The sequence below is a fragment of the Anomaloglossus baeobatrachus genome, chromosome 4, assembly GCF_048569485.1.
Source record: "Anomaloglossus baeobatrachus isolate aAnoBae1 chromosome 4, aAnoBae1.hap1, whole genome shotgun sequence".
Classification (NCBI taxonomy): Eukaryota; Metazoa; Chordata; class Amphibia; order Anura; family Aromobatidae; genus Anomaloglossus; species Anomaloglossus baeobatrachus.
The window spans coordinates 336,764,491-336,784,869 of record NC_134356.1 but is presented as its reverse complement, the minus strand read 5'-3'; positions in this window follow the sequence as shown (position 1 = coordinate 336,784,869).

The following is a 20,379-nucleotide window of genomic DNA, read 5'->3' as shown; positions in this document are numbered from 1 at the left end:
TCCAAAACTAACAACTGATAGCTGAATGTGTTGTAACAGATCTTGTGCTGTTTTTTTTATAGTTTTAGGAAAACTAAAGTTCTACTATTCACCTGAGCTGTCACTCAAGGAGGACAGTCTACCCTGCTAGAAACAAGGAAGTAAGGAAACTAAGGAGACTACAATGCAACGCAAGAAAACTTGAGCATACACCTTTACATTACTGAGCAGAATTACAGTGCCTACAAGTAGTATTCAACCCCCTGCAGATTTAGCAGGTTTACACATTCGGAATTAACTTGGCATTGTGACATTTGGACTGTAGATCAGCCTGGAAGTGTGAAATGCACTGCAGCAAAAAAGAATGTTAATTCTTTTTTTATTTTTTTTTTAAATTGTGAAAAGTTTATTCAGAGGGTCATTTATTATTCAACCCCTCAAACCACCAGAATTCTGTTTGGTTCCCCTAAAGTATTAAGAAGTATTTCAGGCACAAAGAACAATGAGCTTCACATGTTTGGATTAATTATCTCTTTTTCCAGCCTTTTCTGACTAATTAAGACCCTCCCCAAACTTGTGAACAGCACTCATACATGGTCAACATGGGAAAGACAAAGGACCATTCCAAGGCCATCAGAGACAAGATCATGGAGGGTCACAAGGCTGGCAAGGGGTACAAAACCCTTTTCAAGGAGTTGGGCCTACCTGTCTCCACTGTTGGGAGCATCATCCGGAAGTGGAAGGCTTATGGAACTACTGTTAGCCTTCCACGGCCTGGACAGCCTTTGAAAGTTTCCTCCCGTGCCGAGGCCAGGCTTGTCCGAAGAGTCAAGGCTAACCCAAGGACAACAAGGAAGGAGCTCCGGGAAGATCTCATGGCAGTGGGGACATTGGTTTCAGTTAATACCATAAGTAACGTACTCCACCGCAATGGTCTCCGTTCCAGACGAGCCCGTAAGGTACCTTTACTTTCAAAGCGTCATGTCAAGGCTCGTCTACAGTTTACTCATGATCACTTGGAGGACTCTGAGACAGACTGGTTCAAAGTTCTTTGGTCTGATGAGACCAAGATCGAAATCTTTGATGCCAACCACACACGTGACGTTTGGAGACTGGATGGCACTGCATACGACCCCAAGAATACCATCCCTACAGTCAAGCATGGTGGTGGCAGCATCATGCTGTGGGGCTGTTTCTCAGCCAAGGGGCCTGGCAATCTGGTCCGCATCCATGGGAAGATGGATAGCACGGCCTACCTGGAGATTTTGGCCAAAAACCTCCGCTCCTCCATCAAGGATCTTAAGATGGGTCGTCATTTCATCTTCCAACAAGACAACGACCCAAAGCACACAGCCAAGAAAACCAAGGCCTGGTTCAAGAGGGAAAAAATCAAGGTGTTGCAGTGGCCTAGTCAGTCTCCTGACCTTAACCCAATTGAAAACTTGTGGAAGGAGCTCAAGATTAAAGTCCACATGAGACACCCAAAGAACCTAGATAACTTGGAGAAGATCTGCATGGAGGAGTGGGCCAAGATAACTCCAGAGACCTGTGCCGGCCTGATCAGGTCTTATAAAAGACGATTATTAGCTGTAATTGCAAACAAGGGTTATTCCACAAAATATTAAACCGAGGGGTTGAATAATAATTGACCCACACTTTTATGTTGAAAATGTATTAAAATTTAACTGAGCAACATAACTTGTTGGTTTGTAAGATTTATGCATCTGTTAATAAATCCTGCTCTTGTTTGAAGTTTGCAGGCTCTAACTTATTTGCATCTTATCAAACCTGCTAAATCTGCAGGGGGTTGAAGACTACTTGTAGGCACTGTAAGTCTGTTAACTAGCTGCTACTGCTAATACATGTTACGATATGGCGTATTGTAACATGTATTCATTTTATTCACAGCAGTTAATAAAAACCATATATATTACTGCTTATTATAAAGATGATAAAAAACAGTAAATCATACTGCTCCTGACATTCAGACCTTATATCTTGCTCAACAGCCCCCAACACAATACAGTATGATACTCCCACAGTCGCCTCACAGAGTAAAATGTTGCAAAAAAGCCCCTCTTGAACAGTGTGATTTCCCCACAAAAAGTAAGATGTCCCCACAAAGTCCCTCGCAATGTATGATGTCTCCCCATAAAATATGATATCCCCACACAACCCCTCAACAGTTTAATGTCTCCTCAAACAGTATGATTACTCCACACAGCCCCAAAAACAGTTTGATGTCCCCACAAAGCCCCCTACACAATAAGCACCTTACACACACAGTATGTTGTCCCCACAAAGTAGGATGACCCCTCACAGAGTATGATGTGCCCAAATAGCCCTCATTGCAGTATAATGTCCCCAAACAGCCGCCCCAAGCAGTATGATGCCCCCCCTCCACATACAAAGTATGAAGGCCCCATAGTTTTCCACAACTTCTGACAATTTAAAAAATATCATAAAAATACTCGCATAACCCCATTCTTGTGCTGATCCATTCTGTGTTGTGTACTGAGGCTCCAAACAGCAGTCGTGATATCGTGACGTAATTGCACCTTCTTCGCTCTTAGGGGTACTTTGCACGTTGCGACTTCGCTACTGCGATATCGTCGGAGTCAAATCGAAAGTGACGCACATCCGGCGCCAGTAACGATGTGACAACGTGTAAAGCCCAGGAGAGATGAACGAGCGAGATGAACGAGCGTGAAACTGTCAAAAATCGGTGATCTGTGTCACATCGTCCATTTTCATAATGTCGGTGCGTCCGCAGGTATGATGTTGTTTGTCGTTCCTGCAGCTTCACACATACCTGCGCCCACCATCCACCGGCAATGCAGAAGGGAGAAGGTGGGCGGGATGTTTACATTCCGCTCATCTCCGCCCCTCCACTTCTGTTGGCCGCCTGCCGTGTGACATCGCTGTGACGCCGCACGACCCGCCCCCTTAGGAAGGAGGTGGGTCGCCGGCCAGAGCGACGTCGCAGGGAAGGTAAGTGCATGTGAAGCTGCCGTAGCGATAATGTTCGCTACGGCAGCTATCACAAGATATTGCATGTGCGACGGGGGCGGGTACTATCGCACTCGGCATCGCTACCATCGGTTAGCGATCTCACAACGTGCAAAGTACCCCTTAGTTGCACAGGATCAATGGTGGAAGCCATCATTGTACTCTTAAGGATGAAAATACCAGTGATATTTAATTGCCGGGTGGAAAGTGGCTGCATGGTGCAGGTGTAAGCAGGTGGTCGGTGTGAGAAGAACTCCCCTCTTTAAGACCCCAACCAGAATGTTTTATTAGATTTTAGGCTGCTTATGTTGTAAGTGCAGCCGGTGCAAGGGTATAGTGTCATATTTAATGCTAAGTTATTACTAATGTGTGTTTATATGGCTTTAACCCCTTCAGCCACAGGACGCTTTCCGGTTTTTTTTTTTTGCTCCCGTTCTTCTGAGAGCAGTAACTTTTTTATTTTTCCGTCAATTTTGCCAAATGAGGGCTTGTTTTTTGCGGGATAAGTTGTACTTTTAAATGAAACCATAAGTTTTACCATATAATGTACTGGAAAACAGCAAAAAATTCCAAGTGTGGAAAAACTGCAAAAAAAAGTGTGATTGCACAATAGTTTTTGGGATGTTTTATTCACGGTGTTCACTATATCGTAAAACTGATTTTTTTTTGTGATGCCTGAGGTTGGTGCGAGTTTGTAGACACCAAACATGTATAGGTTTACTTGTATCTAAGGAGTTAAAAAAATTCACAAGCTTGTCCAATTAAAGTGGCGTATGTTTTGCGCCATTTTCCAAAACCCATAGCGTTTTCATTTTTTGGGATCTATGGCTCAGTGATGGGTTATTTTTTGCGTCTCGAGCTGACATTTTTAATGCTACCATTTTTGCACAGATGCTACGTTTTGATCGCCTGTTATTGCATTTTGCGCAAAACTTGCGGCAACCAAAAAATGTAATTTTGGCGTTTGGAATTTTTTTACCGCTACGCCATTTACCAATCAGATTAATTAATTTTACATTTTGATAGATCAGGCAATTCTGAACGCGGTGATACCAAATATGTGTATATTTTTTATTTTTTTTAACTCTTTAATTTTCAATGGGGTGAAAGGGGGGTGATTTGAACGTTTATTTTTTTTATTTTTTAAAACTTTTTTTTTACTTTTTTTTTTATTTTACTAGTCTCCCTAGGGGGCTATATGGATCAACAATCCGATCGCTCTACCCTATCTGTTGATCATAGCTATACAGCTGTAAACAGCAGATATGCTCACTTTCTGCTTCACTCGGCTCCGGGCCGAGTGAAACCGAAAGTGACTCATGTTAACTACAGGCGTCATCACATGACCCTGTGCTACCATGGCAACCAGCGAAAGTCACATGATCACGCATGTGACATCCGGTGGGGGCGGCGGTAAGTGAAAGTAATGGCCGCGCGCATATACATCTCGCTGCCAGACTTTGGCAGCGAGATGAAAGGGGTTAAAAGTTGAATGTGGAAGTGATACCACTTGTAACTTGCAGGCGCATATGTCAGCTGTTAAAAACAGCTGATATGTGCGCAGATTGCCGCGACGTGCCCACGGCAGGGGGCAGGGATTAACCTCACATGATCCATGACGGATATATCCATCATGGGTCGTGAAGGGGTTAAAATTATAATGTATTTTGTACCTTTTAGGTCGAAAGACTATATTGTGTAAAGAGTAAAGGTCCAGTCACACTAAGCAACTTACCAGCGATCCCAACAACGATAGGGATCGCTGGTAAGTTGCTAGGAGGTTGCTGGTGAGATGTCACACTGCGACGCTCCAGCGATCCCACCAGCAACCTGACCTGGCAGGGATCGCTGGAGCGTGGCTACACGAGTTGCTGGTGAGCTCACCAGCAACCAGTGACCAGCCCCCAGCGCCGCGTGGAAGATGCTGCGCTTGGTAACTAAGGTAAATATCGGGTAACCAACCCGATATTTACCTTGGTTACCAGCGCACGGAGCTACACGTGCAGAGAGCAGGGAGCAGCGCACACTGAGCGCTGACTCCCTGCTCTCCTAGTTACAGCACACATCGGGTTAATTACCCGATGTGTGCTGCAGCTACACGTGCAGAGAGCAGGGAGCAGCGCACACCGCTTAGCGCTGGCTCCTTGCTCTCCTAGTTACAGCACACATCGGGTTAATTACCCGATGTGTGCTGCAGCTAAATGTGCACAGAGCAGGGAGCAGCGCACACTGCTTAGCGCTGGCTCCTTGCTCTCATAGCTACAGCACACATCGGGTTAATTAACCCGATGTGTCCTGCAGCTACATGTGCACAGAGCAGGAGCCGGCACTGACAGTGAGAGCGGCGGAGGCTGGTAACAAAGGTAAATATCGGGTAACCAAGGACAGGGCTTCTTGGTTACCCGATGTTTACTGTGGTTACCAGCCTCCGCAGTAGCCGGCTCCTGCTGCCTGCACATTTAGTTGTTGCTGTCTCGCTGTGCTGCACAGCGATGTGTGCTTCACAGCAGGACAGCAACAACTAAAAAATGGCCCAGGACATTCAGCAACAACCAACGACCTCACAGCAGGGGCCAGGTTGTTGCTGGATGTCACACACAGCAACATCGCTAGCAACATCGCTGTTACGTCACAAAAGTTGTTTGTTAGCAGCGATGTTGCTAGCGATGTTGCTTAGTGTGACGGGGCCTAAGAATGCTTAGATAAAGTAGAATGTAGAAACAATAGAGCAGGGTAGTGCTAGCTAAGGTGTTATTAACATTAGGTGAAGTGTTCTAAGTTAGTATGGTTAGGACAACAGGGTGCTTTATAGATAGACAATATGTAACAGAGTTAGAAAGTTGCAGGTTAGTTAAACAGTGCTGGTGAAGTGTAAGGCTATGTGCCCACGCTGCGGAAAATTAGCGGAATTTGCCACGATTTTTTCGCGGACATTCCGTGGATTTTTCAAAAATCTGCAGTACAGCGAGTCCCCAGCCATTTCTAAGGCATTTTGGAACTGCTGTGCCCATGCTGCGTTTTTTTCCGCAGTGGAAATAATGCGGATTTCCCTGTATAAAAATCTGCAGCATGTCAATTATTCCTGCGGATTTTTCTGCACGATCCCATCTTTACCTGCCTTGATAGAAGACACCGGGAGGAGCGCAGTGGAGCCAAGAGCAGGAAACAGGAGGTGGGCGGGGCCTGCACGAGCTACGGTCATGTGACAGCCGGAGCTAGTTCAGGCCCGCCCACCTTCTCCTGCAATGTGCAGATGTGACGCCCTGGCCTATCAGGTCATCACAGAGTATTGTGCAATCTGCCCTTCTGCACGGTATCCACTCTTCTTGGTTACGGATCCTGGTCCTTTGGTGTTGCTAATATGACGCCATGGCCGGGCCAGGTAGTCACAAACAGGCCCCTGCACAACACCCTTCCCTCACAGGTGGCATCAGCCAACCTTTAAAACCCTAGTCACCCCCCTCAGGGCTGGGTAGACACACCAGGGGGCGGAACCAGGCGGTTGGAAGACGCCCACCGAGGAATCTAGACAGCTCAGGGCGGAAAAGTAAACAGATTCTGTTAGAGTTCAAGTGGGCAGGAGCAGGGAAGATGGCTCGATGGAACCGAGGTGGACCGGGACAGGGTAGGGGCCCGCCGGTACCGACCCGGGGAACCGACTCGGAAACCGGAGCACACAGGGGGGTACTCGGACGATGAAGCCAAGTCCAGAAGCTACTGGAACTGGTTAATTAACCGATTGAGGCCAGGACTAGAGGTCCTGTCCCATCCAAAGTCCCTATTAGAAGACAACAGCTCACCGAGGGGGATAAAAGGCCACCGCCAGGGCTCAGAGATCCCACGGGCCAGCGTCTGCGGGCAGGGGCTCCTTATGCTACATCCAGCTGGGAGTGGACTCCTGAAGTTGCAAGTACAGCCAGTCTACCATTCTAAAAAGGTGCAGGAGAAAGACAGAGACCACCAGCCGGGTGGGGGAACCAGAACGCAGCCGGCTGCGGGCACCGACCACCATCACCTTGGTTTACCAGAGACTCATGTGTTTCCTTCAATAGTGAGCACACCAGCACCCTGCAGTCGCCCATCTCCCTGCACCAAAAACCCCAACGGGTCCCGGGGCCACCATTCCTGCCCACGGAGGGGTTAACAACTTGCTGCATAACATCTCCCCCGGGTACCCCGTAACTGCAGCAGTGGTGTCCAACCTCACCACATACCGTGGGTGGCGTCACAAACAATACGGCTCAACCCATACATATACGTCCTACATCCACCACTATAACCCCCTTTTTGATTGAAGTGACCACGTGACCCCCGGTTCCGGAGTGCCTCGAGCCACCCACAGAAGGTCTGGATCCAAGCAGCTCGGCTGCTGAGAGCGGGGTGGTACGCTAACAGCTTAGCCAATCAAAATCCTAGGAACACTTTGCACTTTATCGAGCAGACACACCATTGGGGGGCCTCAAAACAATAGGGCCGCCCACATGGGGTGTTGGTAGGGAAAAAGTGAAGAAAGTGACAGTTGAGCTGGAGAGTTGAGTGAGAGTGGAGGAGAGGAGAAGGAAGTGACTCTCGAGAGGAGAGGTCACAGGAGGAGCAGGGCTCCTAAGTACTAGGTGGCAGACGTTGCTCTGGGCATGATAGGAGCTGGAACCCCGGTCGCAGAGTATAGTGTCGAAGGGCACGGACAGCCGAGGAGGGCAGCCGGCGGCCTTGAGCTATCACCAGGCAGGGGCCTGGGCACGACGGGGTACGTGGACCCTAGGCCGGAAAGTAGCTTTACGCGGTAATTTACCCGACGGGGGTGAAGACTTCACGATTCATCCCAACCTGCTCCAAAATCGGGGTACTAGCTTATCGAAGGGATATGACTTTCCCAATACAGTTCAAAGAAATCCTACTCGTGAACCCTCAGAGCAAGCTCACTCCGTTAGCCATACGGGTGAGCGGGACCCGAAGAGTTTTATACCCGGGGATCCAAACAGAGACAAAGGTGCCAAGGACAGGGCCACAGGCTAACAGCATCACCAAGGGCACGGACCCAAGCGTGCTCCCTACAAGCTGCAGTGGTGCTCAGAATTCTGGTTTACAAGCAGTCAGTGTTGTTATTTCCTGGGCTGAGTGAGTACACTGAAATCCCCTGTCCCGATCCCCAACGGCACCCAGGCACCAACCATTCAGCGGGCCCCGGGACACAAGCCCCCTACCCACGGAGGGGTTAAACATCAGGCTGCCACACCATCGTCACCGGGCTCCCCAACGGCAGCGGTGGCCCCTCACATTACCACACACCGTGGGTGGCGTCACGAACTTTCTAACCCCCTTTGTACATATCCCACCCCCTCTTCTTTTAATTCGAGTGTCCGTGCGGGTCCCTCGAGCCACCGCAGCTCCGGACCCGGCGTGGGGGCGGTACACAGATGGACATGGCCGGAAAGTGAAGTGCTGCATGATGGAGGTAAGTATGAATGCCTCGATCACTGCAGCACTTGAGGATGCAGTGTCGAAGCCATGGTACTGTATCCTCAATGCAGAATGACCGCAGCATATCCACAGGACATTCAGCAATACAACCGCAGCATTGAAACAGACAAAGTTTTGCTGCGGTTTTCTGGGAGCTCCTGCAGAATGTCCTGCGGATATATCCGCAGGACACTTTCCCCGTGGGCACATAGCCTAATAGCTGGGTAGCTCGACCGCATTTCACATCAAGTACACCAGGGGTTAAGGAAAAGGGTTAAGGCCGCTTTACACACTGCGATATCGGTACCGATATCGCCATCGTGCGTAACCGCCCTCATCGGTTGTGCGACACGGGCAAATCTCTGCCCGTGTCGCACAACATTGCCTGGACCCGTCACACTACTTACCTTCCCTGCGATGTCTCTGTGACCGGCGAACCACCTCCTTTCTAAGTGGGCGGTTCGTTCAGCGTCATAGCAACGTCACAGCAGCGTCACTGAACCGCCGCCCAATAGAAGCGGAGGGGCAGAGATGAGCGGGATGAACATCCCGCCCACCTCCTTCCTTACGCATTGTGGCCGGGATGCAGGTAAGGTGAGGTTCCTCGTTCCTGTGGTGTCACACAGAGCGATGTGTGCTGCCGCAGGAACGACGAACAACTTCGTTACTGCTGCAGTAACGATATTTGAGAATAGACCCCCATGTCACCGATGAGTGATTTTGCACGTTTTTGCGACGATGCAAAATCGCACATAGGTGTCACACGCAACGGCATCGCTACAGCGGCCGGATGTGCGCCACAAAATCCGTGACCCCAACGAGATCGCTGTAGCTTTAGCCTCTGGGAGGAGCTTGGGAACAAGGTCTCTGGAACTGAGAGGAAGTACAGTACAGGCAGAAGAAGATGGCTGCCTGAGGAGCTTGGTGTGTGTTGTGCCGGGCCCCTGTGAGAAGGTTCCATTGTCGGCGAGCCTGCTGGGCGAACGTAGGGTGATAGAATGCAGCCAATAGAAGAAGCTCAGTATAATGCAGGAGTGCACAGACAGTAAGAAAACAACAGACTGAAAGGAACAGATACAGCAGTTGAGTTATAGAAAAGAAACCCTTATTGTTGTCATCTCCTTGATTGAACCTGAACCTGAGAAAATAGAGGGAAGTATTCCCAGGTGGCAAGTAAGTGGACAAACCCCAGACGTCTACTGGGCCCTCAATCTACCAGGGGGTTGCATGACACTGATCACAACTACAGCACCCCCTGTGCCCCTGTTTTACACAGGATGCCACTGTTCCCAGCTCTGTGGCTGCAGGACGGACAGGAACAGACAAAGAGCCGTACTTTGTTTAGATCTATAACTTGAACAAAGGACCGGCACTCCAAATCTTCTGGAATTTTTTACAATTTATTCCACATCATAAGTATACAGGCGTAAATAACGCGTTTTGGCTAATAGTGAGCCTTTTTCACATCTATATGGCTCACTATTAGCCGAAACGCTGTATACTTATGATGTGGAATAAATTGTAAAAAATTCCAGATTTTGAGTGCCGGTCCTTTGTTCAAGTTATACTGTGGATGCCTTCCTTGGACACGTGCACCTTGGATTGTGTGCCGCCTGGAACTTTTGTTTCTGCATATTGTTTAGATCTATGATAGCCTACCTATTGTTAACCACATACAGCTTCATATATTTTGTACTGCCTGAATTACATATTGTAGCTCACTACAGCTCATCCCATCTACAGCAAATGATCAGAATAAGAAGGAAACCTAATACAGTTACTAGAAAATGTATACAGTTTCTCATCAGTATATCTAGATTCCAAAATGTCATAGATGTGTGGTTATAGAGAGTGCTGAGCATATACTGTGGGATTTTCACACCGCAGTGCCTACACAGACACAACACCTGCGTACTATAATACCAGTTTGTAGGGACATCTGAGAACTGATCTCACAGCACCTACAAATTGGGAGAATAGTTTGCAGATGTTGTGCTAAAATATAGTATGAGCACTCGGGTGGGAAAATCACACAGTGTATGCTCAGTCATTACTTTGCATATGTGCGATTCTAGAAAACTAGATATTCTGACAAGAGCAGCAGGGCAGGTATGAAGGACTAACAATGGTCGTAGAGATTGGTGTGCACCTAAAGCCTGCTTTACACGTTGCAATTTTGCATACGATATCGTATGCGATTTGCAATGCCCCCATCGTATGTGTGGCATGTTCAATTTGTTGAACGTGCCACACAAACGATTAACCCCCGTCACACGTACTTACCTTCCATACGACCTCGATGTAGGCGGCGAAAGTGTGCTGCCTCAGGGACATTGAACAACCTGATGTGCAATTCGTCAGGATTCAATGACGTGTATGCGATGAACGTTTTAACGTTCAATCACAATCGCACGTACCTGTCACACACTACAATGTACCTTACGATGCCTGATGTGCGTCACTTACGACGTGAGCCCGCCGACACATCGTAAGATATATTGTAGCGTGTTAAGCGGGCTTTAGTGAGCCATTAGTACCGTATATATACGACTGGAAGACAAGCAACATATAAGCAGCAGACTACTTAGAGCTGCCGTGTGTGCAAGCTTCACAAGCTTATAACTGACAAAAGGACATACGTGGGTGAGTACTACATTCAAAATTAACAAACCCTATTTCAGTCATACGTTACTTGTACAACCAAAAAACAACCTGACAATTTCCTTTAAACAATGAAGAGGATGCGGACCTTGGCAGGCTGCTTCAGCTCTTTTAGGCTCTGTGCGCACTCTGCGTTCTGGCTTGACAAATAAACTGCAGAGTTTTGACAACTGTAAACACTGCGTTTGACAAAAAAAAATGCATACAAAACGCATGCATTATGGATGCAACTTGAATACATTTTGAATGGATTTTGGATGCATTTTTGACAGTGCGTGCGGTCCCACTCGGCTCTCCTACATCCCTGCATCCCCATTGCAGAGCCGCGCAATGAAAATGAACACGGATGAACTTCACCTGACTTTGTCATCAAGCTGATCTATCTCTGTGTCGTGGCCTTAGTGACTGAAGTGAGCGGTGCCGTCACTCAAGTTACCCGAGGCCAGCTGGAGGCCTCCACCCAAGAACGCAAATCACCCGAGTGACGTCCCGCTGATCGCGCTGCTCACTTCAGTCACTCAGGCGACTTGCTGTCACAGTTGGAGGATCCAGCTGTGGCCGCCCACGGGAAACCTGAGTGACGTCATCGCTGATAGCGCGACTCACTTCAGTTGCTCCGTGGAGCTCACAGAGAGCTGTTGTGCTTTATGACCACTCGCTGTCAGCTTCTGATGTAGCAGAGCTGAAAGCGTCATGGGACTTCGTGTGGATTTTGTCGGACCTGGAGAGGTGTTTGGGGATTAATAAAGTGGTGAAAGAGAGTGTTTTTTTGTCTTTTATTCCAAATAAAGGATTTTTTGGGTGTGTATGTTTATTTTCTTTAACTTACAGGTTAATCATGGAAGGTGTCTCATAGATGCCTGCCATGATTAACCTAGGACTTAGTGGCAGCTATGGGCTGCCATTAACTCCTTATTACCCCGATTGCCAACACACCAGGGTAATTTCCGACTGTCGCATTTAATGGATGCGACAATTCCGGGTGGCTGCTGGCTGATATTGTTAGGCTGGGGGGCAGCCTAAAAATGATAGGCCTCCCCAGTCTGAGAATACCAGTCCTCAGCTATGTGGCTTTATCTTGGCTGGGTATCATTTGGGGGGACAGCACGTTGCTTTTTTAAAATTATTTATTTATTTATTTATTTATTTTACTGCATGATATAGACCCACCCACCGGCTGCTGTGATTGGTTGCAGTGATACAGCTGTCACTCTGCGTGGGGGCTCGTCTGACTGCAACAAATAATAGGCGCCGGTGGCCAGGGGAAGCAGTGAATATGAGATGGCCTAATGGGCGGCTGGCATTTTCAAAAGAGAAGAAGCCACCTGAGCTTTATGACAGCTGTGCAGCACTGCACCGGTGATCGGTGATCAGTGAGTATGAGAGAGAGAGAGAGAGAGAGACCAACTGACAGAAAGAGAGACCGACAGAGAGAAAGACTGATCGACAGAGAGAGACCGACAGAGAGAGACCAACAGAGAGAAAGACCTACACTGGCAGAGAAAGAGAGAGACCGACCAACAGACAGAGAGAGAGTGGGTGGAAAATACAACCAAAACTCACTGAAGAAGTGACATGCTGCTTTTTTATAGGCATTGATTTTTATCAAATATTTGGCATCCAAAACGCTGCCTAAAAAAAAGCAACGTGCACATGGAATTTGCTGACTTCTCATAGACTTTGCTGGGGAAGCACAACGCATGCATTTTGACATTGACACAGTGCAGTTTTAAACGCAGCCAAAACGCAACGTGTGCACATAGACTTAAGCAGCTGATTGGCGAGAGTGCTCACAGCCGGACCACCAACTTATATGATACTTTTGCCCTATCTCAAGGTTAGTCTTTCATTATCTTAGCCCTGGAGAGCTCATTTAATAGTTCCATATTGTTCTCTACAGATAAATTCTCCAGTATTTCATTACATCCCAGCATTTCATTGAATGTGTAAGCCAATGGGATGTTATAAAACCATTTTTGAGTAATTTCCCTTAAGCAGAGAATAAAAATCTAATAACAAGAGAATGTTCACTGTAAGCTGGACTGTGTAGCTGCAATTATGATGGATTTACTAGCTCATCCAGTTCATTAAAATCTTAAGAAAGTCATCCAAATATAGGGCTTAACTATTTTTTTGATACCTCATACAGTAATTTGTTCAGAATGGTGCATTTGGATTCACATTTTTAATGAGTAGCAGGAATGATCGACAAATTGGGCAAGGAACACTTTATCATTTGTTCTCAAAGTTTAGCTGATCAAGGGCAATCCTATTAAGGTTAAGGTCTTATTCAGACATCTCTTTTTCATGGACATTTTCTTTCTGTACTTTTCACAGATAGAAAGTTTACATGGTTATTCACATCTGCATATTTTTTTGTGGACCATGTGTCATCAATAAAAACCCATGGAGAGATGTCTGTTTTTTATCGGAATAACGTATCAAAATTACCCATACAAGTCTATGAGTCCATGAAACTTATGGATAGCAGCAGTGTGCGTTCAGTATGCTGTTTGGGATTAACATTTTAGTGGATAGAGGAAGCTTTGTAATATATTTGTGGCGCCCTGGACAAGCCAGGACGTCACAGGTACTACACCAACACACCCCACACCCCGGTCAGGCACACCAAAGCCAAACATAAAATCCTTGTTGCCGTCCTCCAGGGGCTGATGTCCACACCAGGGGGTGGGCCAGGTGGTTGGTCCCGCCCACCGAGGAGTTCACAGTCCTGGAGGCGGGAAAAAGAGGTTGTTGAGAGTTGGAGTTTGAAGTGGAAGGAAGTGAAGTGGTAGTAGAGCAGACAGAGAGCGGTCCGGGTGTGTGGCCCGGACGGTACAGCAAGGTTGGCAGACGGTGGTGACCGTCTGCAGGAGAGGCCTATTGGAGCTAGCCGTAAGGACCGTGGACGGGCGGTGGCCCGGCGGTACCGGACCGGTACGCAAAGAGAAGCCAGCACCAACCGGCAGGGCTTACGGACCCCGACAAGGCTAGGAGTCGCCGCTGAAATTGTCAAATCCGTTAGCGAAGGGAACCTCCGGGGTTTCCCAGCAGCCAAGTCCCGATAGAAGGCAACAGTCCAACCGTTAGAGGGAAACACAGTCACCGCCAAGGCTAAAGTTCCCAGGGTCAAAGCCTGCGGGCAAAAGGGGCTCCCTCAGCCTCCATCCAAGCTGGGGAGCGGGTTACCGGTGGGAACCCATTGGAAACATACACACTACACAGGTGCAGGGAAAGGCAGTCACCATCAACCTGCCGGGAGGAGAAGAACCGCAGCCGTCTGTGGGACCCGTCCATCCAGCCGTTTGCTTACCGGAGACTTTGTGATCATCATTGGCTGAGTGAGTACCACCGTGCCGTGCGGCACAGTGCTGCCCCCGTGACCCTGCATCTCACCAGGCCCCGTAACCCGCCTGCCATCCATCCCTACCCTTAACCGGGCCCCGGGACAACTAACCCCCTACCCACGGAGGGGAGAACCAACATCCAAGCTGCTCCCTGTCATCGCTCCCGGGATCCCCGTCCAGAGCAGCGGTGGTGTCACAACCTCACCACAACCGTGGGTGGCGTCACAGACAATCAATCCCCAAAACCAATTCCCCTTTTCACTCACGGGCGAGAAACGCTGCTCGAGTCCCCGGGATCCGGCTTACCGCTCGAGCCACCACCGAGCAGCAGCAGCAGCAACCGGACCCAAGCAGAGGGTGAGCGCAGCGTCCCCTCCTCCGCCCGCGACATATTTATTTACTTTTCTATACATGAAAATGAGTTGTTCATTAAAGAGAACCAACCACCAGGATTTTGCTATATAACGTAAAGGCAGTGCCATAATAGCACTAAGATGCTGAATTCAGGCATACCCATTGTAGAAAGATCGGATGCTTGGTTGATGAAAGATTTTTAATCAAATTTGAAGACATGCACTGCACTTTGATTGACGTGTACAACAGGGGCTGGACCTTTATGGGTTGTGTTCTCATCATTTATTCCTCCTCTGGGATCCTACTGACTTGCCCCCTTGTCTATATTTGAATATCGTGCCGCACCACTATTGCTGTTGTTGGCGGTGCATGTGCATTGCCACAGGAATTATGTATTCATTAAAATGGCACTAGAGATCGCAGTAAGCGCATGCACGTACTCTGGCACCATTTTAATGAAGATATAATATCTGTGGCAATGCGCATGCGCTGCCAACATCAGCAATGGTGGTGCAGCGCGATATTCAAATACAGAAAAGCTGACAAGCCATTAGGACATCGGAGGAGGAATAAACACCGAGGACCGCACCCACAAAGGCCTGCCCCAGTTGCATACGTCAGTCAAAGTGCAGTGCATTTCTGCAACTTTGATTAAAGATATTTCATCAACCAAGCATCCGATCTTTCTGCAACAGGTATGCTTGAATTCAGCATCCTAGTGCCAGTATGGAACTACCTTTACCTCATATAGCAAAATCCTGCTGGTTTGTTCTCTTTAAGCCTCCTCAAAATTGAATAAGGCTTGGTTCAAATTTATCCTGTGCTCTATGCTTAGCACTTACATCAGGGTTTCTGTCTAAATCACAGAAAAACATGAATCAGACCAGGGGCTGACATATTGCCAAAGCAACTGCACAGAGTCCGAGCAACTAAGAATGAATGCTGCATGCCAGCTCTGCTTATAGTGAGACCTGAATCTGATCCTGGCCTGAGTCTCTGGGGGGCCCCATGACCAGATTGCCCTGGTCGTCACTTGTCGTCATAAGTGACAAGTGGGACAGTGAGCGTTCCTGGAAAATGCTCGCTATGAGAAACGAGCACTATCAATCAGAAGCAGAAAAAGAGCCCCAATATTCAAATGAGAAGGCATAATGGTGCACCAAACTGTTGGCCATGGTAAGGGTGCACCAAACCCTCCTTATTTACATATAAATTCAAAGTTATTTTCTCAGGAACTGTACCAGTAACAAGTAAAGTGTTAGTATGGTGCTATTGGGGCTAAGTTCCCTACAACACTGTATACACTATTCTTAAGGGGATGCGATCCTTTTAACATGTATTGGGGGTGGCAGAGGATGATAATGAAGTGTAAAGCCCGCTTTACACGCTGCAATGTATCTTACGATGTGTCGGCGGGGTCACGTCGTAAGTGATGCACATCCGGCATCGTAAGGTACATTGCAGTGTGTAACAGCTACGTGCGATTGCGATTGAACAGTAAAACGTTCATCGCACGCACATCGTTCATTTCTTTAGAATTGAATGTGAGGTTGTTCAATGTTCCCGAGGCAGCACACATCGCAGTGTGTGACACCCCGGGAACATTGAACAGATCTTACCTGCGTCCTGCGGCTCCCGGCCGGTAATGGGGAAGGAAGGAGGTGGGCGGGATGTTTACGTCCTGCTCATCTCCACCCCTCCGCTTCTATTGGCCGGCTGCCACGTGCCGTCGCTGTGACGCCGAACGTCCCTCACACTCCAGGAAGTGGACGTTCACCGCCCACATCGAGGTCGTATGGACGGTTAAGTACGTGTGACGGGGGTTAATCGTTTGTGCGGCACGTTCAACAAATTGAACGTGCCACACATACGATGGCGGCGTTGCATATTTAATACGATATCGTATGCATAATTGCAACGTGTAAAGCAGGCTTTAGGGAAGAGAAGACACAGGAACAGTTATAATGAACTGGGGAGGTGGTGGGAGAAAATGCTATACGGAAACTTATAATGAATTGGGAGAAGGGAGAGAGAACACAGGATCCAGAGTTATAATCAATTCGGTTTTGGAGAGAGGACATTACATGGATTTGTAATGGATTGAGGGGTGGGAGAGGACACAGGACAGAAACATACAATGAACTGGTAGAAGACAGGACAAAGGATAGGGACTTAAAATGATGACACAGAGCAGGTACAGTATTTGCAATAAAATTAGGAGAGTCGCAGTGATTATTACATTTATATCTATTGAGCAGTGGAAAAGTGGCTAATTATAGCTAATGGAGGCATAGTGATGGCTTATCAATTTATATTTTGAATTGTGTATGGCTATTTGTATATTAACGGGGTGGTATATATTTGTATTCAGGGACGCAGAGTGGGGCAAATGTTTACATACTAGATATCAGCAAATTTTGTTGTTTAAAATCAGGTTCATGGTCCAGGTCAGTGCTCACTGGCCGCGGGGAAGAGCTGCCCTAACCTAAGAAGAGTTTTTGCGGTCTCTTCTCTTCTTTCATTCACCAACCTGGCGTAACATCATCCTGTAATTTGTGGTACACAGGTGACACCATCACAGCTAATTATATGCCGAGATTGGGATAAGTAAATTCTGACAGCTCCTGTACATTGCCAGAGAGCACTGACCTCGACCGTGGACCTGGGTTGCACGAAGGCATCAACTCATCTCTATTATATATGATATACAGTAGCTAAATAAGTATTTGATACATAGCTAATTTTGCAAGTTTTCCCACCTACAATGAATTGAGAGGTCTGTAATTTGTATCGGAGGTACACTTCAACTGTTTCAGACAGAATCCCCCCAAGAATCCAAATAATCGCATTGTATGATTTTTAAATAAATAATTTGCATTTTATTGTATGAAATAAGTATTTGTTCACCTACCAACCAGCAAGAATTCTGGCTCTCACAGACCTGATATTTTTTCTTTAAGAAGCCTCCTACTCTGCACTCATTACTTGTATTAATTGCACCTATTTGAACCCGTTACCTGTATAAAAGACACCTGTCTATACACTCAATCATATTACAACCTCTACACCATGACCAAGTCTAAAGAGCTGTTTAAGCACATTAGGGACAAAATTGTATATCTGCACAAGTTGGGATGAGCTACAGGACAATAGGCAAGCAACTTGGTGAGAAGTCAACAACTGTTGGCACAATTATTAGAAAATGGAAGAAACGCAAGATGACTGTTCATCTTACTCAGTCCGAGGTTCCATGTAAGATCTCGCCTTGTGGGGTAAGAATGATTCTGAGAAAAGTCAGGAATCAGCCCAGAGCTATGTGGGAAGACACGGTCAATAACCTGAATAGAGCTGGGACCACACTCTCAAAGAATAGAGTTAGTAACTACGCCGTCATGTATTAAAACTCTGCAGATCATGAAAGGTCCCCCTGCTCATTCCAGCACATGTCACGTCGCATTTATAGTTTGCCAATGACCATCTGGATGATTCAGAGGAGGTATGTGGTCAGATGAGACCAAAATAGAACTTTTTGGTATCAACTCCCTTCGTCTTCTTTGGAGGAAGAAGAAAAAAGACTACAACCTCAAGAACAACGTCCGAACCGAGAAGCATACTTTTGAGGTGCTTTTCTTGAAGGGAGGATGCATGGGGTCATGTATCACAAGATTTCGGCCAACAACCTACTAAAATGACAATTTTGAACGGGAGCACAGATTTTACAATATTTAGATAATGAAATAGCAATTTTAGCTGGAGCACAGAATGACCACTATTTAGATAACCAAATAGCAATTTTTAGCTGGAGCACAGAATGACCACTATTTAGCTGAGGAACTAATTTTTAGCTGAAGCACTGATTTTTCACTATTTAGATAATGAAACAGCAATTTTTTTGCTTGACCACACAATGGCTACTATTTAACTGAGGAAATACCAATTTTTAGCTGGAGAATAGACCACTATTTTGCTGAGGAAATACCATTTTTTTGCTGGAGCACAAAACGACCACTATTTAGATGAGGCAATAACAATTTTTAGCTTGAGTGACAGAATTACCACTATTTAGATTAGGAAATAGAAATTTTTAGCTGGAGCGTACAGCCATATACACACACATATACACAGACGATATGTACACAAAGCGTATAGTCGTATATACACACACATATACACAGACGACACTACACACAGCATGCAGCCATACATACACACATATACACAGACAACATGTACACAGCGTACAGCCATATACACACACATTTACACAGACGACACATAGAGCGTACAGCCATATATATACACACATATACACAGATGACACGTACACACAGTGTACAGCCATATACACACACATACACACAAATGACACGTGCACACAGCACAGCTCAAGAAACACAACACCAGATACCAATATACAGACCAAACAAGGAAGAGACAGTGCACAGGGGTGAAAGACGTCAAATAACGCAACACATACAATACACAAATGCGGAACGATGACATACAACAGATATATTGGAAAGTGCAAACAGTGTGACACATGTTCACTGCTCCTGTCAGCACCACTAAGCATAGACAGATGTTTATTTCACCGCACTCCCGATGCAATAGCATCGGGCCTATGTCAAGTATATACCGTATATACAGTACAGACCAAAAGTTTGGACATACCTTCTCATTCAAAGAGTTGTCTTTATTTTCATGAATCTGAAAATTGTAGATTCACATTGAGGGCATCAACACTATGAATTAACACATGTGGAATGAAATACTTAACAAAAAAGTGGGAAACAACTGAAAATATGTCTTATATTCTAGGTTCTTCAAAGTAGCCACCTTTTGCTTTGATTACTGCTTTGCACACTCTTGGCATTCTTTTGATGAGCTTCAAGAGGTAGTCACCGGAAATGGTCTTCCAACAATCTTGAAGGAGTTCCCAAAGATGCTTAGCACTTGTTGGCCCTTTTGCCTTCGCTCTGCGGTCCAGCTCACCCCAAACCATCCCGGTTGGGTTCAGGTATGGTGACTGTGGAGGCCAGGCCAGCACCCCCTCAGTCTTCTTCTTAGTCAAATAGCCCTTACACAGCCTGGAGCTGTGTTTGGGGGTCATTGTGCTGTTGGAAAATAAATGATGGTCCAACTAAACGCAAAGCGGATGGAATAGCATGCCGCTGCAATATTCTGTGTTAGCCATACTAGTTCAGTATGCCTTAAATTTTGAATAAATCCCCAACAGTGTCACCAGCAAAGCCCCCCCACACTATCACACCTCCTCCTCCATGCTTCACAGTGGGAACCAGGCATGTAGAGTCCATCCGTTCACCTTTTCTGCATCGCTCAAAGACACGGTGGTTGGATCCAAAGATCTCAAATTTGGACTCATCAGACCAAAGCACGGATTTCCACTGGTCTAATCTCTATTCCTTGTTTCTTTAGCTCAAACATGTCTCTTCTGCTTGTTGCCTGTCCATAGCAGTGGTTTCCTAGCAGTTATTTTACCATGAAGGCCTGCTGCATAAAGTCTCCTCTTAACAATTGTTCTAGAGATGTGTCTGCTGCTAGAACTCTG